The following is a 24061-nucleotide window of genomic DNA, read 5'->3' as shown; positions in this document are numbered from 1 at the left end:
GGTGTGAAGACCCTTCACATATTTGTAGGCCAATGTCATATCTGTGAGTTACTAATTGCTTAGCCATGGTATACATTTAAATTGTTAATCCTTCCTTGTAAATCAGTTCTCCCAGCACCATTATTGGTTTTGGTCTTCTCAGGATCTACCTGTAACTTGCCTATTTGTCTGTAATGTGTTGCATAGAATGGAATGCAGTATTCCAGGTATTGGTTGCATTGGAGTTATGTGGAGAATAATGGCCCTATCTCTGGGCTGCATATAAATTACCAAGTTGCATAGCTCTTCTCCTCCCCCCCCCCCCCCCCCCCCCCATGTAGATCCTTCTGGGATGGGAAACGTCCAAGAGAAAGACAGGAAGTGGTGTTGAAAATTCAATGTTGGCATCTTTACTACTTAGTCACTGGTGAAACTATGCCTCAACAAGGCATTAGGAACTTGGAAAACCTGTACTGCTGGAAATGCCATCTTTTGGATGGGATGTAAAATAGAGATCCCGACCACTTGTGGTAATTAGATCCCATGCATTTTCAGGAAACGTGATAGCCTTGGTCTTGTAAACCAAATTCTAATTTGGCTAATTACATATTGTCCTCCTAAATTAACCCTGATGCTTAAATTGGATATGTTGTTGTTTTTTAATTCCTGGCCTAAACAGATGTGCAGGGTTCAAACAGTAAATAGTAAATAATAGATTACATCCAAGAAGGGTTTGCATTTTGGTTGTGAATAAAGTAATTAATCCATTTTGTAAACCTGCTTTATATTTCTAAAGTGCTTTGGGAATGTAGGAGAGAAGTTGGTATTGAAGTTATTTTATTCATTATGCCAAGATTTCTGAGATTCAGATGGCTGTCATTGATATGTAGCAGTGCATAAACTTGTACCAAAATATTCAGAATGGCTAATGTTAAGATGTTAGGTTTAATAAGACTGTTTATGCTACTCAAATGTTATCTTGACAAATATTAATTTGAATTTTGTCCTCATTTATTTAAAATACTTAATAATTTCCAATAGGTGTTGAAACAGTTACTACAAATTTTGTGAATCTAAAGTGTCAAATCTGGAAACTGTTTATCTTCGTGATTTCTCTTGATAGCAATTCCTAGAAGAGCTCTTTTTCTTCATCTTCTCCAAAAGCCATTGTGATCTATTACTCTGAATAATGTGCATATTTATTTATTTGTTCTTTTTGATTCAATATATTTCTTTCTGAGCAAAACTGAGTGTCTGCTTATTTCTAGGCTCATTTTAATGCTTTTAGCTCTGCACTTTATCAGAGAGCAATTATGAATTACAACACATTATTGACAACATGGACCCACATTTCTAAATGTTTTGATTTTTTGGCAATTGTTATAACTACATATTTGTTCACTCTACAGTTATACTGAAATTAGTGTTAGTTTTTTTCAGACTCACTTTCAGGTTTGTAGAGTAGGAAAATAATAATAAAAACATGCTTATTTCTAGTAGTTATGGAATAGAACAAATGAGAACAGGTAAAGCTGGGCATTCTTAAATGGCTGGACTGGATTTCCTTGGGTCTTAAATTCAATTTGCTCAATCAATAATTTGCATCTCCAAAGATTAAGACTTGTTCAATATTTTTTTTTTCATTTAGTGCCTGCATGCTGTTGCATGAGACCGAGATCAGGCATATTCAAGGTAAGTCTTTCATTTCCTCTGTTTTAGTTATTTGTGATACAATCATATGTGTGTGTGTTCTAGTTTGTCAGTGTATCATTTGAAACCACCCAGGAAATGTACTGGGAAAATGCTTTTCCAGATTAATCCACCAAATTAAAGCCATGTTTCTAGTTTAGTACAGTAAAACCTGAGAGTCTCTCTATCTTGTGGTGGGAGTCTGCTGCTGACCACCAGACCAGGGGGATGAGGTGGATGAGCCTTTCTTCCAGCAACTAACAGAAGTTACTAAATCCCAGGCCCTGGTTCTCATGGGAGACTTCAATCACTCCAATATCTGCTGGGAGAGCAATACAGCGGTGCACAGACAATCCAGGAAGTTTTTGGAAAATGTAGGGGACAATTTCCTGGTGCAAGTGCTGGAGGAACCAACTAGGGGCAGAGCTCTTCTAGACCTGCTGCTCACAAACCAGGAAGAATTAGTAGGGGAAGCAAAAGTGGATGGGAACCTGGGAGATAGTGACCACAAGATGGTCGAGTTCAGGATCCTGACACAAGGAAGAAAAGAGAGCAGCAAAATACGGACCCTGGACTTTAGAAAAGCAGACTTTGATTCCCTCAGGGAACTGATGGGCAGGATCCACTGGGAGAATAACATGAAGGGGAAAGGAGTCCAGGATAGCTGGCTGTATTTTAAAGAATCCTTATTGAGGTTGCAGGCAAAACCCATCCCGATATGTAGAAAGAATAGTAAGTATGGCAAGTGACAGCTTGGCTTAACAGTGAAATCCTTGCTGATCTTAAACACAAAAAAAGAAGCTTGCAAGAAGTGGAAGATTGGACAAATGACCAGGGAGGAGTATAAAAATATTGCTCAGGCATGCAGGAGTGAAATCAGGAAGGCCAAATCACACTTGGAGTTGCAGCTAGCAAGAGATGTTAAGAGTAACAAGAAGGGTTTCTTCAGGTATGTTAGCAACAAGAAGAAGGTCAAGGAAAGTGTGGGCCCCTTACTGAATGAGGGAGGCAACCTGGTGACAGAGGATGTGGAAAAAGCTAATGTACTCAATGCTTTTTTTGCCTCTGTCTTCATGAACAAGGTCAGCTCCCAGACTACTACATTGGGCAGCACAGCATGGGGAGGAGGTGAGCAGCCCTTACCTGGAGAAAGAAATAGTTCAGAACTATTTAGAAAAGCTGGACAAGCACAAGTCCATAGGGCCGGATGTGCTGCGTCCGAGGGTGCTAAAAGAGTTGGCGAATGTGATTGCAGAGCCATTGGCCATTATCTTTGAAAACTCATGGCGATCGGGGGAGATCCCGGATGACCGGAAAAAGGCTAACATAGTGCCCATCTTTAAAAAAGGTAAGGAGGAGGATGCAGGGAACTACAGGCCAGTCAGCCTCACCTCAGTCCCTGGAAAAATCATGGAGCAGGTTCTCAAGGAATCAATTCTGAAGCATTTAGAGGAGAGGAAAATGATCAGGAACAGTCAGCATGGATTCACCAAGGGCGAGTCATGCCTGACTAACCTAATTGCCTTCTATGATGAGATAACTGGCTCTGTGAATGAGGGGAAAGCAGTAGATATGTTATTCCTTGACTTTAGCAAAGTTTTTGATACGGTCTCCCACAGTATTCTTGCCAGCAAGTTAAAGTAGTATGGGCTAGATGAATGGACTATAAGGTGGATAGAAAGCTGGCTAGATCATCGGGCTCAATGGGTAGTGATCAATGGCTCCATGTCTAGTTGGCAGCCGGTATCAAGCGGAGTGCCCCAACGGTCGGTCCTGGGGCTGGTTTTGTTCAATATCTTCATTAATGATCTGGAGGATGGCGGTGGACTGCACCCTCAGCAAGTTTGCAGATGACACTAAACTGGGAGGAGTGGTAGATATGCTGGAGGGTAGGGATAGGATACAGAGGAACCTAGACAAATTAGAGGATTGGGCCAAAAGAAATCTGATGAGGTTCAACAAGGACAAGAGCAGAGTCCTGCACTTAAGACGGAAGAATCCCATGCACTGCTACAGACTAGGGAACGAATGGCTAGGCAGCAGTTCTGCAGAAAAGGACCTAGGGGTTACAGTGGACAAGAAGTTGGATATGAGTCAACAGTGTGCCCTCATTGCCAAAAAGGCTAACGGCATTTTGGGCTGTATTAGTAGGGGCATTGCCAGCAGATCAAGGGACGTGATCATTCCCCTCTATTTGACATTGGTGAGGCCTCATCTGGAGTGCTGTGTCCAGTCCAGAAATGATTAGGGGCCTGGAGCACATCACTTATGAGGAGAGGCTGAGGGAACTGGGATTGTTTAGTCTGCAAAAGAGAAGAATGAGGGGGGATTTGATAGCTGCTTTCAACTACCTGAAAGGGGGTTCCAAAGAGGATGGATCTAGACTGTTCTCAGTGATACCTGATGACAGAACAAGGAGCAATGGTCTCTAGTTGCAGAGGGGGGAGTTTAGGTTGGATATTAGGAAAAACTTTTTCACTAGGAGGGTGGTGAAGCACTGGAATGGGTTATGTAGGGAAGTGATGGAATCTCCTTCCTTAGAGGTTTTTAAGGTCCAGCTTGACAAAGCCTTAGCTGGGATGATTTAGTTGGGAATTGGTCCTGCTTTGAGCAGGGGGTTGGACTAGATGACCTCCTGAGGTCCCTTCCAACCCTGATATTCTATGAAAACCACTACAATGTCCACTGTAGCATCACTTTTTGAATATCCTATTGAGAATGCATATCTGTTTGATACTGAGGTCAGAGACGTTTTTACCTTTGGTCTCATTTTATTTATTTATTTATGAAATGTGCTGGATTAACAGCTCTGTAGACTGAAGCCTTTTTATTCAGGCAGCAAGCTTATGGGCAGTGGCATGCATGCACTTACTTGTTGGGACAGGGACCATTTCTTTTTTCCCCCCCACCCCCCCCAGTGCCTATCAGAATAGGACCCTCATCCATGACTGGGGTCCCCACGTGGTTACTGTATTATCCATAACAACAACAAAAGCACTGCAAGTTTCCCCGCCAGTGTGTTTCTACCTTGTGCAGGGACCATCTGTAGAAGTGACGTGATTCTGTAGGTCAGTCTCCATGGCTGTTGAGTCCTTGGATCTTCTGATCAGAAAACCAACAAGGTGTTTAGTAAAGTAGAGGCTTGTCTAATAGAAATACTCAGAGACCACCAACTCATTTCTTCCCAGCAACGAAAAATAAATAAAACTGTAACTACTTTCTTTCATCATCAACCTGGGCTTCATTGACAGTGAAAGGTTTTGTATCTTGGAAGGAATCCCTGTGGCTGATTGTAATATACTGACATAATGTTTACACCAAATGGTTTCCAGGGTACGTCCTCTACATATATGCAAATTGTGTTTTCTTGGTGATATGATGGGCAAAGGCACTTATTTATACATCCACAACTGTGGATTTCTCCCCTACTGTCTACTACTTTCTATTGAGAATAGATTAAATCCTTGCATTGTTCATGCAGGTTGGTCTCTCTCCTTATTTTTTTTTTTTATCCCCTTTGTGATGAGTTCACTCTTGTCAGCCAGCGATAGTCACATAAACTATGTTAGTCAAAGACCTTTATCTCTTAGGCTCAGGGTCAGTAAACAGCTTTCCCTGGCTGATGGGATTAGAGTTGTCAGAGAAGAGTTTAAGGTTTTAGGACCATGATCTTTTAATCTTCTTTGGTTCACTTAAATTAACTCAGCCATTGAAAATCCAAGCCCTCATTAGGCTGTCTAGGTAATCAGTGGGCATGTTCATTGAAGTTCCTTGATGTCATTTCCAAGTGCCACTTACTATACTAAAGATAGTAGAAAGTTCCACAGGCAAACCAAATTTCTGTTTCCTAGGTTTGTCTTTTTTGTATTTTTTTTTCTAATTCTAGAAATGGTAGGCCCGTTTCAGATTATCTGTGAGCTGTTCCATTGTCTGAACAACCTGTATTCAGAAGATGTTGGGAGGGGGTGGAAGGGACTCTTTCTTCTAAAATTCTGGCAAGGTGCACCTGGCTATTGGAAGGTGTATGAGCAATTTTGTATTATTCCACAATAGGTTTAATTTATCTGGGAGCCCGAGAAACACAGTAAATAGATCTGTTTGTAATTTCATTTTTAAAATACTGAACATCCCCACCAAATATGACTAACGGTACTGTTCATTTCAGACTGTATCCCAGCTGCTATCCAATGCAACTTTTATAGATTTTATTTAAAAAGGAGTCACTGGAATAGCTGAGCCATAGAATTTTTGTCATCAACTGCTAAAGCTTGTCTGGATCAGGCCCCAAGCGTGAAATTCCTTACTTGAAATAGTTTTGCACAGGACACAATAAAATAGTAGCAATCTCCAAGTTTTCTTCACTTTTATTAATACAGATGATTATTATGGGTTCAGGCAAGTGAGCTGATTGTACTGCTGCCAGCCTTATTCATGGTTTTCCTTTATGTGTCCTTATATCAGGGTTGGAATACAAAACCAAATATACTAGATTATTGCTCACTCTGAAACTCAAGGGATAATTCATTTCATGCTCTCAATTTGTCTGCAGTGGGTTTGAAAGGGAAAAAAATTATAATTAAAACAATAAATATTAGGAAAAAATAATTTATTGCTCAAAAGCATTTCCAGTCTTGAGAACTGGATTTCTGCACAGTCAGATCACAGTGACTATAACTACTTGCTTCACATTTCTTATTTGATTAAATGAAAGATGACCCAATATCTAAGGCTTAGACCGGTTGAGCTACTGGTATTCAACAGTGGCACCTTTTAGTTGATTCCCTCCTCCTCCCCCCCCCCGCCTTGTTTCTGTCACAGTGCAATTTTTGTGTTCTACATTTACAGCACACTGCAACTTGTTCAGTGGATCCACAAGCCTGAATGCGTTGTTACATCAAGTATAAGTCATTGGTGAATAGAAACCTATACTTGTAAATATATGGATTTTTTTTCATATCTTTTAAAATGGGTCCAATATGTCCTTTAAAAATAAATAACTTAATCTGTTGACATGGCTCTAAAAAGAATGAGAATATTAACTGGCATTTTGAAATTCTAATTTATTTTCAGATATTCATTATTCTGCAAGCTGAGCACAGCATCATTACTCACTTTTTGAAGTATGACTTATCTGATTAATGTGGTTTGGAGATTGCTGTTATTTTGTGTCATTTGTCTCCTTTTTATCTTGTGTAATGCAATTTCAATAAGAGAGATCCTTGAAGAGTTGACTGCAATTTGTTACTGAGTTAAAAACGCAATAAAACATAAGAGAGTTGTAAAGTAGATAGACTTAATGTATCACTGATATGATCCTGGGGATCATTATTGTCTTCATGACTTGCCTCTACATTAGAAATGCTTCATATGGCCCAATGTATTTTTATAATTAGCTTTTTCTGAAGTATGTATGTAAATAACAATTGTATAGTTTTTCTAGAAACAGGGTTTTTTATGCAGGTCCAATGAAGACAGTTGACCGCATATAAAATCAGACACATAGGGTAACTAATCTGATGTACCTTGACTTTTCAAATTCTCTTCTTTGTATCATATTCTTCAAAGGAACACAACTGTATGAGGTCCATGTTTCTGCTTATAAGAGGCATTTCACAAACTCTCCCCACTCATGGTGGAAGAAATGAAAATGGAGTTGAGAGGTTGTGATCTCTCACTGAGGAACCAGGAGAAAGAGAATGGGGACGATAAAAGAAATGGATCTGAGAGAAGTTGATTTCTCCTCAAGCAGACTCATCACCCAACAAAACAGACCTTTGTGTGTAGAGCTGACTGAACGTTTTCATTTTTTAAATGAAAAATGGCCTTTTAAAAAATTCTATTAATGGTTTTTAAAGTCCAATGTTTCAGTGACACCTCCCCCAACCCTTGAAATCGAAAGTTTTGGCTCTTTCTTCCCTCTTCTTTTTCCCTTTCATTTCTCCTTTTCCACCCCACACCCCATTTTTGTGGGAAAAAATGTGAAACATAGTTAAAATTTTTCATCTAGCACTATTTGTTTGAATACAGTGCCAGAAGCTGTGTACGGACTCCCATTTCTGTCCCTATAAATGGCATCTTTATAATTTAGACTTGAGCAAGATGAAAAATCTTTTACTGATATCAAAACAAATTAAACTGGGAAGCTTGTGGGATACTTCTCCATAGGGGTGGTTTTTTTTTTGGCCGGGGGGGGGGGGGGGGGGAGAAAAACACCAAAACAGTCCTCTGAATTTCAGAACCTTTCCAAATAGTGACAGGTTTCAAAGTAGCAGCAGTGTTGGTCTGTATCCGCAAAAAGAACAGGAGTACTTGTGGCACTTTAGAGACTAACGAATTTATTTCAGCATAAGCTTTTGTGGACTACAGCTCACCTCTTCAGATGCATAGAATGGAACACACAGGCAGAAGATATTTATACATACAGAGAACATGAAAAGGTGGAAGTATGCATACCAATTGTAAGAGGCCAATCAATTGAGATGAGCTATCAGTAGCAGCAGAAGAAAAAACTTTGAAGTGATAATCGAGATGACCCATAGAAGGTGTGAGGAGAACTTAACATGGGGGGAAAAAATTCAATTAGTGTAATGACCCAACCATTCCCAGTCTCTGTTTAGGCCTAAGTTAATTGTCTAACTTGCATAGTGGCTACCTTCAGCCCCCCACTGAAACTTCTCCAGCGTATCATCAAACATCTACAACCTATCCTGAAAGATGATCCCTCACTCTCACAGATCTTGGGAGACAGACCAGTCTTCGCTTACAGCCTCCCAACCTTAAGCAAATACTCACCAGCAACCGCACACATACAGCAAAAACACTAACCCAGGAACCTATCCTTGCAACAAAGCCCAATGCCAGCTCTGTCCACATCTATTCAAGTGACACCGTCATAGGACCTAACCACATCAGCCACACCATCAGTGGCTCGTTCACCTGCACATCTACCAACGTGATATGTGCCAGCAATGCCCCTCTGCCATGTACATTGGCCAAACTGGATAGTCTCTATGCAAAAGAATAAATGGACACAAATCTAACATCAGGAATCATAACATTCAAAAACCAGTGGGAGAACACTTCAACCTCTCTAATCACTCAGTGACCGACCTTGAAGGTGTCGGTTTTGCAACAAAAAAACTTCAAAAACAGACTCCAAAGAGAGACTGAACTTGAATTAATATGCAAATTAGACACCATTAACTTAGGCCTAAACAGAGACTGGGAATGGTTGGGTCATTACACTAATTGCATTTTTTTCCCCCCATATTAAGTTATCTCCTCACACCTTCTATGGGTCATCTCGATTATCACTTCAAAGTTTTTTCTTCTGCTGCTACTGATAGCTCATCTCAATTGATTGGCCTCTTACAATTGGTATGCATACTTCCACCTTTTTATGTTTTTTGTATGTATAAATATCTTCTGTCTGTGTGTTCCATTCTATGCCTCTGAAGAGGTGAGCTGTAGTCCACAAAAGCTTATGCTGAAATAAATTCGATAGTCTCTAAAGTGCCACAAGTACTCCTGTTCTTTTTCCAAATAGTGATCTATTTAGAGGAGAACAGGTGGATCTGGGAACTCCAAGCTGACACCCCTCTTCTATCAGGAACTGATGATTCACCCGCCAGCAGAAAGTCTGGGGGCCCAAGAAACCTCATATTCAGGCACCAGTCCCGAACTGCTTTCACTTCAGATTTTCATGTTCTCATTTTATCAGCCAAAGAGGAAGGGAAAATCTGAGAGAGCAGGGCTTCTCCCATTCCAGGAACAGGCAGCTTGTCCTTTGATTTTACAGCAGCAGAGGAGCTGAGCTTTCTCTTGGTTTAACTTCTGCAACCCACAACAAAATAAGGTAAAATTTTGATACATAGTTAATCACCCTTTTCTGGACCGCACAATAGAAAGTATAATTGACATAAATGTTCATTTACTTTTCTTCATAAAAAAAACCTCCATAGTGGCATGTGACCTTGAAAATATACCTTAGCTCAGTGTAAAACTTGCATGTTACCCATGGTCACATCAAAACTAATAGCAAAGTCTGCAGACCAGCAAAATTTAAAAGTCCAGACTCTTCACACAGATACTAGCGATGACTGACTTATTTCCTTTCCCACGTATAATATGCATGCGTGTGTGTGTGTGTGTGTGTGTGTATATATATATATATATATATATATATATATATATATATATATATATAAGACTAACCAAATTCTCAGCTGGTGTTCACTGGCATAGTTCCATTGACTTTAATGGAGTAAGGAAGTTTATAGCAGCTGAGGATTTGGCCTGGCATTTATAGAAAATCTTTAAATCTAAAAAAAGGAATAACAAGTTACTAAACTAGTGACTCCTACCTACACCCAACAAAAGTTAACCCTTTCCATTGCTATTCAAAAACTAATGTCTGATATGCCATCCTATTATTGTATAAGGTCTTTGGAGAGAAACTTTTTGGTGATGAGCAGGTAACAGGAATTAAAGTAGAAATCTAGAAAGTTTAATTGATCTTCAGAGTCAAACTTGGAGCAGTGTATTCAGAATTTGTTTAGGACAAAACAAGGCTGTTGAAAGTGTTTTCTTTAATAATAATAATTAATAATAATTTAATAATAAAAATTCATGTGGCTTGATTTTGGCTCAAAGATGACTGTCAACCATAATACAATGTTGCTGGTGTTATGGTTAGTGTATTTTGTAAAGACATTTGAATGCATGACAGAGGCAAAGACTCTGTTACTGGAGTTAGTGAAAGAGACAGTCAAAGAGCATAACAGAACATGAAATAGTCAAACAGATTTTGATATAATTTCTCATATTTCGTTATCCTATATTGCTGAATCAGATGAATGAGTTATTGGCCCATTGCAGAATTACTATACATTTTTATTGCAAAAATGGCTACCTCTAAAAGAATTAAGTCAAATACTCTGGACCTTATGGTCCCGCGCCCCCCTTAGGGGACCTTAACATCCCAAACAGTGAAGAGTGGGGGTGAGGGAGATACGCTGCTCTCCATCTGTTCATCTGGTGGGTACCACCCTTTCCCAACAACATAAATGTCACTTTCTCCTGTGGTTTCTACATACAGTGCAATTGCACTCCACACAGCTGAGAGGTATGGGCAGGCAGTGTCAAGGGAAGAGCTGTTCCATGCATCATGTTCCCTGTGATCTTCTGTTACATGGGAAATTTTATGGCTACATTCAGTTTAGACAGATTGACCTATTTGTAAAAACAAAAGTATTTGTTTGGTTGTGTTCTGCTTTTTGAAAAGATTTGAGAGAACTCTGCCTTGTGCTTCAGCAAGAAGGGGAGTATTATAATAATCCATATATTTAATTAGACCCAAGATCCCAGTTAAATATTCATGAGATAGTCACTGTCTACAAATGTTATTGAGAAGTAAATTGTGAATATGAACAAAGGAAGATTGTGAATACTGTGAAAATGAATTCCATTTCTATTCAAATGAATGTTCATAAATACATATTCAGTAGTATTCACCTGGACCCGTAGCCTGTAAATGATTGCCAAATGGCGCAAGTGTCACATTTTTGGCTTCCTACATGATAGACCTTGTCCCACTGGGGCTATAATATGTCAGAAGCCAAATCCCAGTGTGGCTGCACTGAGGCAAGCGGCTAGCCAGGCAGGCAGAACTGTCAGAATGCATGATTTGCACCAGTGCTGTATAATTTTTCTTGAAACTAGGGTTGACTGCTTGGTACATGTCTTATAGCATATTTGCCTGTCTACTCTAGAAGTTTGTGTCAGCACAACTATACCGATGGCTGTGAATAGGGCAAGTTCCAGGATACACAAGGCCTGTTTGGTGTATCTTTTCTGGTCTCCTATTCAATTTTTTTTCCTTGCTGAATTATGACACTGACTGATTTAACTCCCATAAAACCTTTGGTTATTGTTACTGTTCTGGGCTGAGGATAAAACTGTCTTTTCAACGTACTGCTCTGTACTGTACATACACAGTTGACTGGCTGAACATGCAATGTAATTCAAACAATAACTTGACATTTATCTGTGTAAGTATTTAATAGGGAGCTGTTCAGAAATGTCATATTAAGGTGTCATCACAATTATTCATAGGGATGTTACAATGACAGTTAACTAGTTTGTTTACTGGCAGTAAAGAAGCTTATTTGGCTAAAACTGCTAAGAGCCACCCTTAGCTGAACAATAGGACTGTTCTACAATTGGCTACCTTGTCATAAAATATGAACATGGGGTTTAGTTATGAATAAAGTACCTATTTTTACCATGACAGTGTTTTATCAAACTGTAAAAAGCTTTCTGAACTTTGCATTCTGTAAGTAAGACTAATTGTGTGCACTGGATAACTCAAATTCAGATGTGATGGGGTTTTCTTGGATTTTATTGTATATTGTTTTTTAGTTAGGACTAGATTTGGTAGTCTGCATCTGCCCAGAATAAAGGGCAGAACGTTGTTGTGCTGACCCTGGAGCTGACTGGAGGGAAACGGTCTCGCTCCACTGCTACAAGGAGCAAATAGACTATGCTGGGTCTACACCCAGCACAACATTATGCTCCCTGATGTGCTGTTGTAGCTCTGTTGCCAGGCTCTCTGTGTTGGTGTTTGTGGGTGTGTGCTAGGGCTTCCAACCCTTTACAGGTACTGTGGAGTCTGCTGCCCTTTTAGTGCTGAAAGTGATGCACAGGAGTATTGTGCTATTGTGCAGTGCAGGCCACAATCTGGCCCTTGGTATAAGGAAGCCACACAGGCCCCAAAAAGGCAATCTGCACAGTTACCAAAAGGAATGTATCACTTCTTTTTGTATAGAGATATTCTGCAATGATGCAATTTGTTAAAACCTTTTCAGGCTCTTACTTGTGACTAAGCTTTCCCTGACTGACTTAATTTTTTTCAAATAATGAAGATCTGTATGATGATAAATATTTGTTTATATATTTAAGAAAAACAGAAATACTTGTGATTTTTGCCATCAAGTTAACTTGTCTTTAAATTGTCTGTAGCAACTAGCAGCTGAGTGTGTGGAAGGGAACCCCTTACATCAATGATTCTTAATTATACGCAATGTTCTCACCACTGAAGAAAAATTAGACTCTTGGTGTCGTGACCACAGGTCTTGAACCCAGGTTCGCAAGAGTGGCCATGCTCCAACGCTTGCTTGCTTGCTTGTGTGCGACCCATGAAGCCCAGCGCCAGTTTGAGGCTCCACCCCCTGAGGTCCTACTGGCAGAGTCTTGGAGTAGCTGATTGTCCCACTGTCCCCACTTAAACCAGATGTAGGAACAGGAAGCTGTCTGAACAACTGGGCTGCATCCTGTTCTGGACTGTGTGCCTTGTGCTCCCTGCTCCCCAGGCTTTGATTTTCTGGCATCTTGATCTGGCATGACTCCCAGCATCTGATTTGTGGTTTTGATCTCCATTTTGTCTCCTGTGTCAGACTACCACTGGTATCTTGACCCAGTTGACTCCTGATTCTGGTCTTGTGACTGTGGGCTCTGGCTCTGGTTACTAGGTTTGTCTGCCCACAACACAGCTGAGATGCTTGGTTTCATAAAGTGAAGCTGGTTTGGCTTTCAGCTAGAAACTTCTGCCTTTCTCTCTCTCTCTCTGGTGAGAGGATTCTCACTGTAAAATTGTGCTTTGTAGGCAACAAACTGCTTTTCCTCCTGTGCTAGAGTGGCATGTCACTATAAACATAACCAATAGCTGGCAAGTTTGGACAAGACCGAATTACCATGATGTTGATTGTGGAATAGCTGCTGTATTGCTGATCATTGCCTACGAAGATCATGCACATCTATTGCTCGGGTTACTGTTGTCAGTTTTGAGATAAATACATCTCCGATTCCTCTGTCGTCTGCTGCAGGGATGGCCCCTTAAGTCTCAGGCTTCCAGCCTCTCTACAGGAAGGTCCCTCTCCCTCTAGACTGGGGATTTAGGTCTGCACTTCCCATGAAAATCACTGATTATCCCAGCAGGTCTGATCTTACCTCAGCAGCTGCAGCTTTGCCCTCTTTCTCCAAGGATAATGGCTGTGGATTTACCAGTGACTAGGCAGCCTGTACAAACCAAAGTACGTTTATTTCAGGAGAAAAAGCATTACAGCAAAAATGTCATAAAACAATGAAAGATCTAAATGCATATTAAGCTTACCAGAAGTCACCCATCTTCCACTTGGATGTCTGGTCACTTGTCAATGTCCTCCTTAACACTTCCAGCAGAGTTGGCCGTTTTGGTAAAAGGTACATGTCAGTTTGCAGGTGAAGAACCCCCTTATTCAATTTAAGCTCAGTCTTTATACTAAAAGCCAGTCTTTGTCCCCTTGGGCTCTGGCTCCGATTACTTGGTCTGACCTTATATATGCAAAAATCTCTGGAGAGTGGTCCTTTTTTGGAATTGTTTACCTGTTCCAGAATTTGCAGTAATCGCCTCCCACAGATTATAGCTCCCTGGGGGAAGTTTGATAAACCTTCCCCTTGGAGTTAGAATACAATTTATGGCTCACAAAGATGGAGATAACATTTATAAAGTTGTTAGAATGGTCTGATATGCCTGTGTTCATCATATCCGCACCTTGTGTCCCTGAAAAATTGACTCTCCCTGTTTTCAGGAGCATCTCTGTCAGTCTTACACAAAACATGAATTGTCCCAATTTTCATAATCCTCACAGATTCTGGTACTGCAAGATGCACCCTGCCCCTTCCCCCCCCCCCCCCCCCGGCCAAATGGGCTGGTGATGCTGACAACAGGCTGGCTATGCATACCAATACTTTAAAGTTTAGTGTTTAAAGTTACTTGACGGTTCTCTAAATCTCCTGCATGCCCAGACTGTGCAAACAGGTGTGTTCTGCTTTGACAATCTGATCCCATTACCTAACTAATAATAGAAATACTTACATTTAAAGTGGTTTCCCTTCTTCTGTTGCTGCTATATTAGAATGCTATCTGAGGTTTCTGCCTGTGAGATGAAAGCTTACTTTTTTGCAGCATAGGTTTTTTTAAATGACTTTTTGTGCTTGTCTATACTTGCACACATTGGCTGCTCTGCTACTGTTTGAATGTATCCAAGTACAATTCCAGATCACTGTTTGCTTTAAGTACAATATTTACTTCTTGACTGCTAAAATATTGAGGGGAATGGGTTAGTGGAAAAGCAGATTTGACAAAGACGCAAATGTGAGCAATGAGATAATGAATGCTTCAGCAACACTGTAGAAGTGACTGAAAGCCTATCTGGTATTGCATGTTTTTAAATATTTAAGTACATTATTTGATGAGAAAATATGGGTATTTCATATGATATACTTTGAACTTGATGTTTGTTCATTACTCATGCAGTAAGTCAGTACTCTAGTGATTTAAATGCTGGGCTCTATCAATTTGCTGTGCATTATGCTACATTTCTTTAGGATCCATGGAAAAGCCTCTAGACATTGATCAATGGGCACTATATCTGAGAATTACCATTCATGAAACTTTAGTTAAAACTGACATCATTTAATTATTAATCCTGTTTCTCAGCTGTTATGCAAGATTGGCCAGAAAAAAACACTCAGGAGTGAAACCTGGAACAAAAGTTCTCAATTTGGGGAAGAAAATATTTCTTACAAAATTCTGATGGGTATTTTCATGTTAATGATTTAAAAAAAAACTTTTATACATTTCACATTTGTTTTAGTGCATATGGAACTCTCATATAACTTAAGAATGAAGTGCAGAAATTTTTGCGATCGGTGATTCCATAATGTGTGTGGACTGGCATTGATATATTTATTTTAAAAGACAAAGAGCAAGTTCAGAGATAAATCTAAGCTGGTGTAATTTACAACTGCTTCTACACTTATCACTACCTTCTCATATGTATCTTACACTGCTTTACACAGTTCCACAGAATTTGACCCACTGAGTCTAAGGTGAAACTTAGATTAAGGGACCTAATGAGTGGCTATACTAATAAGAAAAGCAACTGATAGGAGTCTTTAAGTAGGTGTAAACTAAAGAAGAATCCCCCACCCTCCTCACACATTTTATTTTCTGTCCTTGTTTAACATCACTGTCTAGATGAATGATTGTTTGTTCTAAAGGCACTCTTAAAACATTTTGACCAACATGTGCATGCTTTCAAGATGCCTGACTCTGGTCACAGGCAGCTGATTCATCTTTGCTTCTATCTTTTGTGAAGACCCTGGCCTTATGTTAGAAATGACTTAGATGTGATTTGTGGCTACCTACTTACACATCATTCCAAGGTCAAGGAATGATGAATGAGCTGTGGAGCCACGAGTCACATCCGGAGAGCTAAGGCATAGGGCTTGACAGTGACTTTTTGCTTTGGATCAGTAGACTCACATTACTTTGCTGCTCCTTTATCAGTTTATGGAATGTAAGCGAAGGTGTATAAATACATACATCAATGATAAAAATAGGGGATATCTTTAGAACAGTAATAATATTTGATTTATGTTAATGTATGTTCTAAAAGAAGCTATTTATTCTACCTTTAAAGTGCTATCGTGCGTCTTCTCTGTATACTAAATAAAAATAAAAAGCAGGACTTCAAATGAGAATAATTTGAGTTATTCTAATACACAGCAGATTTTCGCTTTTAGTGAAAAATCCTTGGGTAATTTAGTGTGCATTATTTTCTTAGGATAGTGTATAAAGGTACCTTAATTACAGTAATTAACTTTGCATTTGGAATAGCAGGTACTAACCACTCAGTGTGGGATCATATTTAAACCTCTGTTATTTGTCTTTGATGAAATGTCAGTGCAGGTAAAGCTGTTCTCAGGCAACTTCAGCTGCGTTGTACTTTTTTGTATAGAAACCTTCAGTTATGGGGAGAGAGGAAAACTCCTTTTGCTCTTTTTTCAGCTGACATTTTTTTAAAAAGCTGTCACTTTTCTGTAATTCAGCATACACTGTGACCTATGAGTGACTAGCTTCTCTAGAAGGTCATCGTATCCTGCACATTGGAATAGCATTTAAATGAACATATATTTTCTTTTCTTTCAATATGCACTACAGTTCAAAGTGACTTAAAGAAGCACAGACTCAACTGGAAAACTGTGCTGGGTAAGTCACCTAGACTCAGGTTTTTAAAGGTACTTAGGTGACTAACTCCCACTGAAATCACTGGGAGTTAGGTGCCTAAATACCATTTTTTTAAAAAAATCTAGGCTTTGAACTCTTAAGAAAATGTCACCTAATTTTAGCCTAATAATAAACAAGCTTTACAATTTTTCACATGCCATTAAGAATTCCAATGGTAGCATTTAGTGTACTAGGTTCCACCACCCATTTTTAATAACCCAGTTTTCTCCCCACTCCCACATATAATAGTTTAGCCGCTGCATGAGGTAGAATAGACAATATTGTATAGAAGTCTGCCTTTCTTATGCCTGTGCTGTACTTTGCTCTGTGGAAAGAGGACTTCAGTCACCAAAGCTGAAAGTGTGGTACCTATAAAAACACTAAATCACTCAATAAAATTCTGGGTACATTAACTTTCAAATACATTGGTCTTTCACTGAGAATAAGACCTTATCAAGCATAACAGCCATTCGTACACAGATATAGGAGCCAACTTTTCATTTCCCATGAATAATCTGGTGCAGAACTTTTTAAAAGGTTGAGATTTAGGAACTATATAGGTCCTATAAAGTACAGTGTAAAACACTTTGTGTAATACTTTCGGAAATATCTGGACTCCATTTTAACCCTTTGCACCCTCAGATTTTTTTTAAGTAGTTTGAAATAAACTTTTACATGAAATGATCTCAGCACATAAATAAAAGTCAGTATCTCTTTGCTCTGTGATGAGCCTTCTCCATCTTGACTACAGGCCCTTTCTAGCCCTAACCTTGTGGTAAGTAGTATGAAAAATCCTGAGGCAGACCTCCAAAAACCAGGAGATTGGCATAAAAAGCACGAGGTTTTCAAAAAGCAAGTATCTTCATGTTTTTTTGTCTCGTCTTCTGACTTTTGGACTCCTCCTAGAACTGAGGCTCTCCAAAGTTAACTCATACAGGGGCTAACAAACATTTGTAAGGTGGGAGCAAGTTTTAAACCTGCTGAGCTGGATTCTGATTGGCGACCTACAGGTGAATGGCTCTATAGAGCCTTAGCATTGTCCTGAGGTATCAAATCCCCTATAAGTACTTTTTAAAAATCTTGCAGAATGAGACTTGCTTTCTGGAAACACATGTTTACTAAATCAAAATCTGATCTTTTTGGAGTAGAGTCTTCCAGTATCTTGATACATAGACAGGGTGTCTCAGCCTGAAGCATGTTGCAGAAGATTTCACACTGTTCTTAAAGGGATAGATTCTGTTATCCAAACTACAAACACTAAAAATGCAACAGTAAACAAATATTAACTCAACACCCAATGTCACCGCTAAAATACAATGTTTTGCAATGTAAAATCATTCAAACAGTTTTTTTGCAAGGGTCCTTATATTAAAAAAAAAAAAAAAAATCATTAACGGTCTTTGAATCCACAGCAACAACTTCAATTTCAGCTGTAAGACTGAGGGGGAAGTGTATGCTGTTATCTTCTGTGTAAACTAGCCTAGCCAGGGAGACAAAACTCAGTTTAAAGGTGGATTACAAAAGTATTTGTGGCACAGCAGTAGAACTCTGGGTATCAGGATTCTTGGTTTCTTTTCCTGGCTTTGGGGACAGATAGCATTGCCAAATGTAACAATACTCCTATCTCGGTCATCTTAACTGGGGCATTCTGGATGTAAAAGCATAAGCCACTACCACTAGAATCAAAGAACTAGATCTTTCAGCATGGAAGTAGCAGTAGAGTTGTAAACTTCTGCATGTGATCTAGCCACTAAAGCATGACAGCCATACTCTGGTTGGTAAGGGTTAGAGAAACACCTTAGGTGCAGACATGTTCCTTCTGAAAGATAGTGTGGCAAAGTGGATGAGACCTAGTTCTGTTATAGTAGAACCATTTGTTCTACTCCTAGCTCTGTCCGGAGTGACATCATGCAAGCTCCTGGTTATCTCAGCTATAAAACAGGTGAGGAATAGTTACTCCTGTAAGGTAATGAGAAGAGGACTGGGCTCATAATAGTGGAGTGGAAGAGCTGGGACTAGAACTCATGTGGTCTCTGTTCCAGTTTAGTGCCTCTTCTCTTGGGATACAGGCAGGGCCGGCTCCAGGCACCAGCGCAGCAAGCTGGTGCTTGGGGCGGCCCTTGGAAGGGGGTGGCACGTCCGGGTCTTCAGCAGCAATTTGGCGGCTGCCAAATTACCGCCAAAGAATGAAGCGGCATGGTAGAGCAGCTGTCGAAGTGCCGCTGATCGCAGCTTTATTTATTTATTTTTTTTACTATTTTTTTTTTAATTTATTTTTCTCTTCGCCACTTGGGGTGGCAAAAAAGCTGGAGCTGGCCCCGGATACAGGGCATTGTGTGAGGTTGTAGCTCCTGTTTTGCATCCCCTAGACTGTGACAAAACTGCAGCTTTTGACATCTCGACAAGATTAGCTACAGCAGGGGCTGAACTCACAATACTTGAAATAAATTTGTGGGAGGGAGCAACACAGGAGTAGAGTATCTCAGGTCCATGCACAATGTGGAATACATTCTGAATCAGGATGCAACCTACTACACAAGGCTGGAGGTAGCTGCTGGGATTTCAGCATGAAAATTTGAGATCAAAAGAGTCCAGATAATAACTTTTGTGCTCTTTAACATCTGTAAGTAAGTGTGTGCTTTTGGGCTATATCAGGGAGTTACCATAAGCCCCAAGTTGTTCTGCCCTAGGAGTAGACCAGGGCCAAAGTTTAGTCCCAGCTACCCATTGCTGCAGAGAGGGGAAGTAGGCTGTATAAGTGTACAATGGCACAGCTAAGTAAGCTCCTCGCATCACTTGCTCAGCTGTGCTGGCTAGTGCACTGAGAGGATTGCTCCAAGGCTCTGCCTGCTGCTTGCAAAACTATGCAGGCTGGGAGTAGCAGCCCTCCAGCCACAGCTATCCCTCTACTTCCATGCACAGACTGGTGATGCAGGTAGCCCAGGCAGGGGTTTGAGTATGTCTTATATCCTTGTGCTTATACCCCTGTGATTGTGAGCTGCCTCACAATCAAGCCCCTAATAAAATAGAGGCCATTTCCAGCATCAGAGTTTGGGGAGTTAGATAGCTCCATCTTCAAGGTATGGTCTAGATTTCATGATCACTATTAAGAAGGGACTTCCCTGAATACCAAATGTTGGAGACCACAGTGTGTGTAATAGTGATCTCCTCCTGTTCTGCTTTCTTAGTGATTTAGGGTACAGTCATGAATTTGCTATTTACATTAATTGTTTCAACAATTTGCAGGATTAAAAATCATGAAAACAAGTCTGTCACATAGGAAAAAATATTACTAGGGTGCCATAGGTGTAGAGAGAGAAATCACTCTATATACTACTAATAAATATTTATGTTGCACTTTTCATTGGTAGGTCTCAAAGTATTTTACAGTGATACTTAAATAGCTCCATTTTACTGGTGGGAAAGCTGAGGCACAGAGAAATGCCTTACCCAACCTCCTGCCCCTAGCCCTGAGCCCCCTCCCACACACCCAAGCTGCTGCTGCTGGCTCAGGGGCTGCCTGGTTTGGGCAGCCCCTGAGCCTGCACCAGCCACTGCAAAAGTCATGCAGGTCACGGAACCCGTGACCTCCGTGACAGACTTGCAGCCTTACTTTATAGCACATGTGTTGTCCACAATGCTTAGTCAAGGTACTTGTTTTAGTCAGATGCTTTCCAACTATGATGTATATTATTTTCTTTGGGAATGCAGATGTTGATAAGAACAGTGTTCTGTAACATCCACAAGAGCAGAATAAAGTCAATTTTTCTATAATGGTGTGAAGTTTATAACGCAGATACCTCTATTTCAAGCTTGATAAACCTTCTGAATACGTGTTTTTGAGTAAGAACTTTTTTACATTTGTTTAAACTAATCTTGAAGATAGTTAATATTTTCAGTACAATACTTTTTTTTCCTCAAATTTGCTTTTCAGTGTAACACAGCCACTTTGAACTCCATAGATTTCACCATCTGCTTCTCTACTTACACTCCATTAAATATTTGCTGACATCTGTTTAATCACAAATTTTTACAATCATGGAGAATTTCAGTTCAAACTCAGTATCCTACTATTCTAACATGCCAGCTAAAAAATCTGAAAAGAACTAGAGGGAACTTCTGGGGGTGGTGGAGGAGGAGAAAATGTACATACGTTAAGTATGTTGGTGCTTGGTGCTGGTCTTAAGGCTGGAACTTTTGTCTTGTAGAATTATGGAAATGAACATTTAAACAGTTGGCTGCAGCTTCAAAGCTTGTTGCAATGGAGAGGGGGTGGAAAGAAGCTCAACGCCTATCTAAATTTGACCTTCAATAACTCTGCTTTTAATTTCTGTGAACAGTTAGTAGTGCTCTGGAGTTTGAAACTCTTCAGGTCAGCCTACGAAAACTTGAATGCACAACTTCATTCCTGTTAGCTGTCATCTTCATGCTTGCTTTCATTCCACGTCTAATACATGAGACCCATCCCCAAAATGAGTCCTTCTGCACCTTCAAATTCTCCCTCTATACCCACTTATGTCATGAGACTTTCAAGAAATTGACCAAGTAATAAGGAGCAGTTGTGAATAGTTTACAAATATATTTGTAAAGTTGATTGTATGATTTAGCTTCCTTTCTCCTTCAAATATTGCATGCCTTCTAGGACTGCAAATACTTCGGCTTCATTGTCTTCCTTTTATGTGGACAGTACCTAGCAACATGAGTGCTACTGTAATAGAGTAACTACTACTAATAGACCCTTTAAAATTTTTTTGAGTAGGTTGTTCAGTCCACACCCAGATATCTGCAGTTCAATTCCATAAGTATAACATAGATTGTTTCAAAGCAAACATACTGTACTGGTCAATAACTAGACCTTCAAAGATAAATTGGAAGTTCGCATCACCGCTGCCATCATTGACAGATTATGAATATCAGTAAAATGCCAGAAAATACGTGCCATTCTGAAACTGGAATACCTTGGGAAATAATGCTTCAAGGGCAAAATTCAGTCCTGGATAGGTATCCATGTCTCCCATTGATTTAAATGAGAGATGTTTGCATGCATCAGTGAACTGACATTGGCCTTAGGTTAGTAGTCCTAGTGAATATATTTTATAGTATCCTCATTACAGTTTAGTTGGATTTGTTAATACGGATATTCCATTATACCTAGGGCCCTACCAAATTCACGTCCATAAACGCATCACAGACCATGAAATCTGGTCTCTTGTGTTTTTACCCTATACTATACAGACTTCACAGGGTAGACCAGAGTTTTGCAAATTGGGGGTCCAGACCCAAAAGGGAGTTGCAGGGGGTCATGGTATTGCCACCATTACTTCTGCGCTGTCTTCAGAGCTGGGCAGCTGGAGATCGTTGCTGCAGACTGACTGGCCCAGCTCTGCAGGCAGCAGTGCAGAAGTAAGGGTGGCAATACCGTACCATGCCATCCTTCTGCACTGCTGCTGGCAGTGGCTCTGCCTACAGAGCTGGGCTCCTGGCCAGCAGCCGCTGCTCTCCAGCTGCCCAGCTCTGAAGGCAGCGCCACCGCCAGCAGCAGCGCAGAAGTAAGGGTAGCAGTACTGCAACCGCCCCTACAATAACCTTGTGACCACCCCACAACTTTTTGGGTCAGGACCCCTATAATTACAACACAGTGAAATTTCAGATTTAAATAGCTGAAATAATGAAATTTACAATTTTTTAAATCCTCTGATTGTGAAATTGACCAAAATGGACCGTGAATTTGGTAGAGCCCGAATTATATCACAAGACAGTATTCAAGAAAATTTAGCGCACAGGCTTGTAAAATTCAGGATTCAATGTTTGTCTCTGGTAAGCTGGGAAAGTAATGGTAGCTTTCCAATTTAGCAATCAGAAGCCTTTCACTTAGAAGTTGAACGTTTCTAATTAGAGACAGATGAAATGGTTCAGATGGAATTAAAACAGGCTTGGAACTCAAACCAAACCTGAACCTCTCTGAAGGTTTAAGAAAATAGAGTTCCTGCCTACTAGCTCATTCTAAAGTCCAGGATTTGGGGCATGCAAACAGATGCATGTACAGTTAACGAGGCTTATTGAAAACAATCTGATACAAAGATTTAACAGAAGTAGTTTTTTCATGCTGTGATACATCTTGACTGAAGGTGTTGTCTATTCTATAGTACAAAGTACATATTGAAGTCATACAGCCTTAACATTTCTCCTTTTCAAGGAAGGATTCGCTCTCTTACCCTGAAACAGGATACAGTTGGCTTGGCTATTGAGACATTACATTGCTACTTCAAAGTATAGCCTAAGAGGCTTTGAGCTTCCACAGACAAGAAACAACCTAAGTGGCTTTTCTTTCCTGAATGCTTCCATGTAGCGTTCTAACAAGATTTGTAAAACTGCTTCTCCATTAAACTCTTTTGTTAGTTGAATCCATTCCCGCTACCATGGCAATAGTAGCATGTACAAGCATAAAGAAACGTTGTTTAATGAATGTCTGAATTAACTCCTTTAATAAATTACAAGATAAAATTAGGAGGACAATTAAGGTACATGTCCAAAAGGACTTCAGCCTCATACCAGGCTAATTTTTGAAAGCAACACCTTATTTTCTTAATCCTTAATGTCAGAGACTGTAAAGGCATTGTATTTGGACACCATAACATTTTTCCCTCCAACACAAACTCCATCAAGGAAGACTTACCCAGATTTTGGTTTGATACACTTTGGTTCCATATGGCATGAAGAAGAATCCTAGCTTCTTTTCCTAAAACAAAATTGTCTTGAATTTTTTGATCAATATATTATTATGTGGTTCAACATATGGTGCATTGAAATATTTTCCAGAATACTTGAGACATTTTGTCTTCACATAATGGTTTATGGTATGAGGAGATATTAAACCTTTTAATTGGACTCTAAGTGCTATGCTGTTGAAAATTGAAAGCTATGCTGTTATTAATAAGTGATTTTGGGGGTGGGGGGGTCAGGATAGAAAATAGTATCTTTTTTTATCCTATGCAACACAAATTTGCACTTTAAGTTAGTGCTGTCTTAATATTCTGATCTGATACATTTTATGGAGATAAAGTTATTAGCACATATGTCACATCAGAGATTTCAAAGAAGCTCCAACTAGTGCCATTTTTAAAAAAACGTTCTGTTGGTATTGAGGGTTGGCATATGGATGGACTTTGCCTTTTACTAAGATTTTGCTGCATGAAGTTAATTGATATTATTTGTAATTCTAAACTGAATTGAAATCAACGACTGAGATGAAGCTCGTTTATTGCTTTTCAACTGAACCCTAAG

At 39.8% G+C, this 24061-nt stretch overlaps 1 protein-coding gene across 1 annotated transcript in view; it reads left to right on the top strand.

Annotated features, from left to right (window-relative positions):
• The first annotated feature begins 1641 nt into the window (after positions 1 to 1641).
• The window catches only part of ATP2B2 (ATPase plasma membrane Ca2+ transporting 2), a 541726-nt gene continuing 519306 nt past the window's right edge, over positions 1642 to 24061 (top strand). Inside the window, exon 1 of the mRNA XM_034775811.1 lies at positions 1642 to 1671. The gene's annotated coding sequence lies outside the window, so the exon portion shown is untranslated. The remainder of the gene's footprint in view (positions 1672 to 24061) is intronic.

The sequence above is a fragment of the Trachemys scripta genome, chromosome 7 (genome assembly GCF_013100865.1).
Source record: "Trachemys scripta elegans isolate TJP31775 chromosome 7, CAS_Tse_1.0, whole genome shotgun sequence".
NCBI lineage: Eukaryota > Metazoa > Chordata > Testudines > Emydidae > Trachemys > Trachemys scripta.
This window is presented reverse-complemented; position numbering and strand designations above follow the sequence as displayed.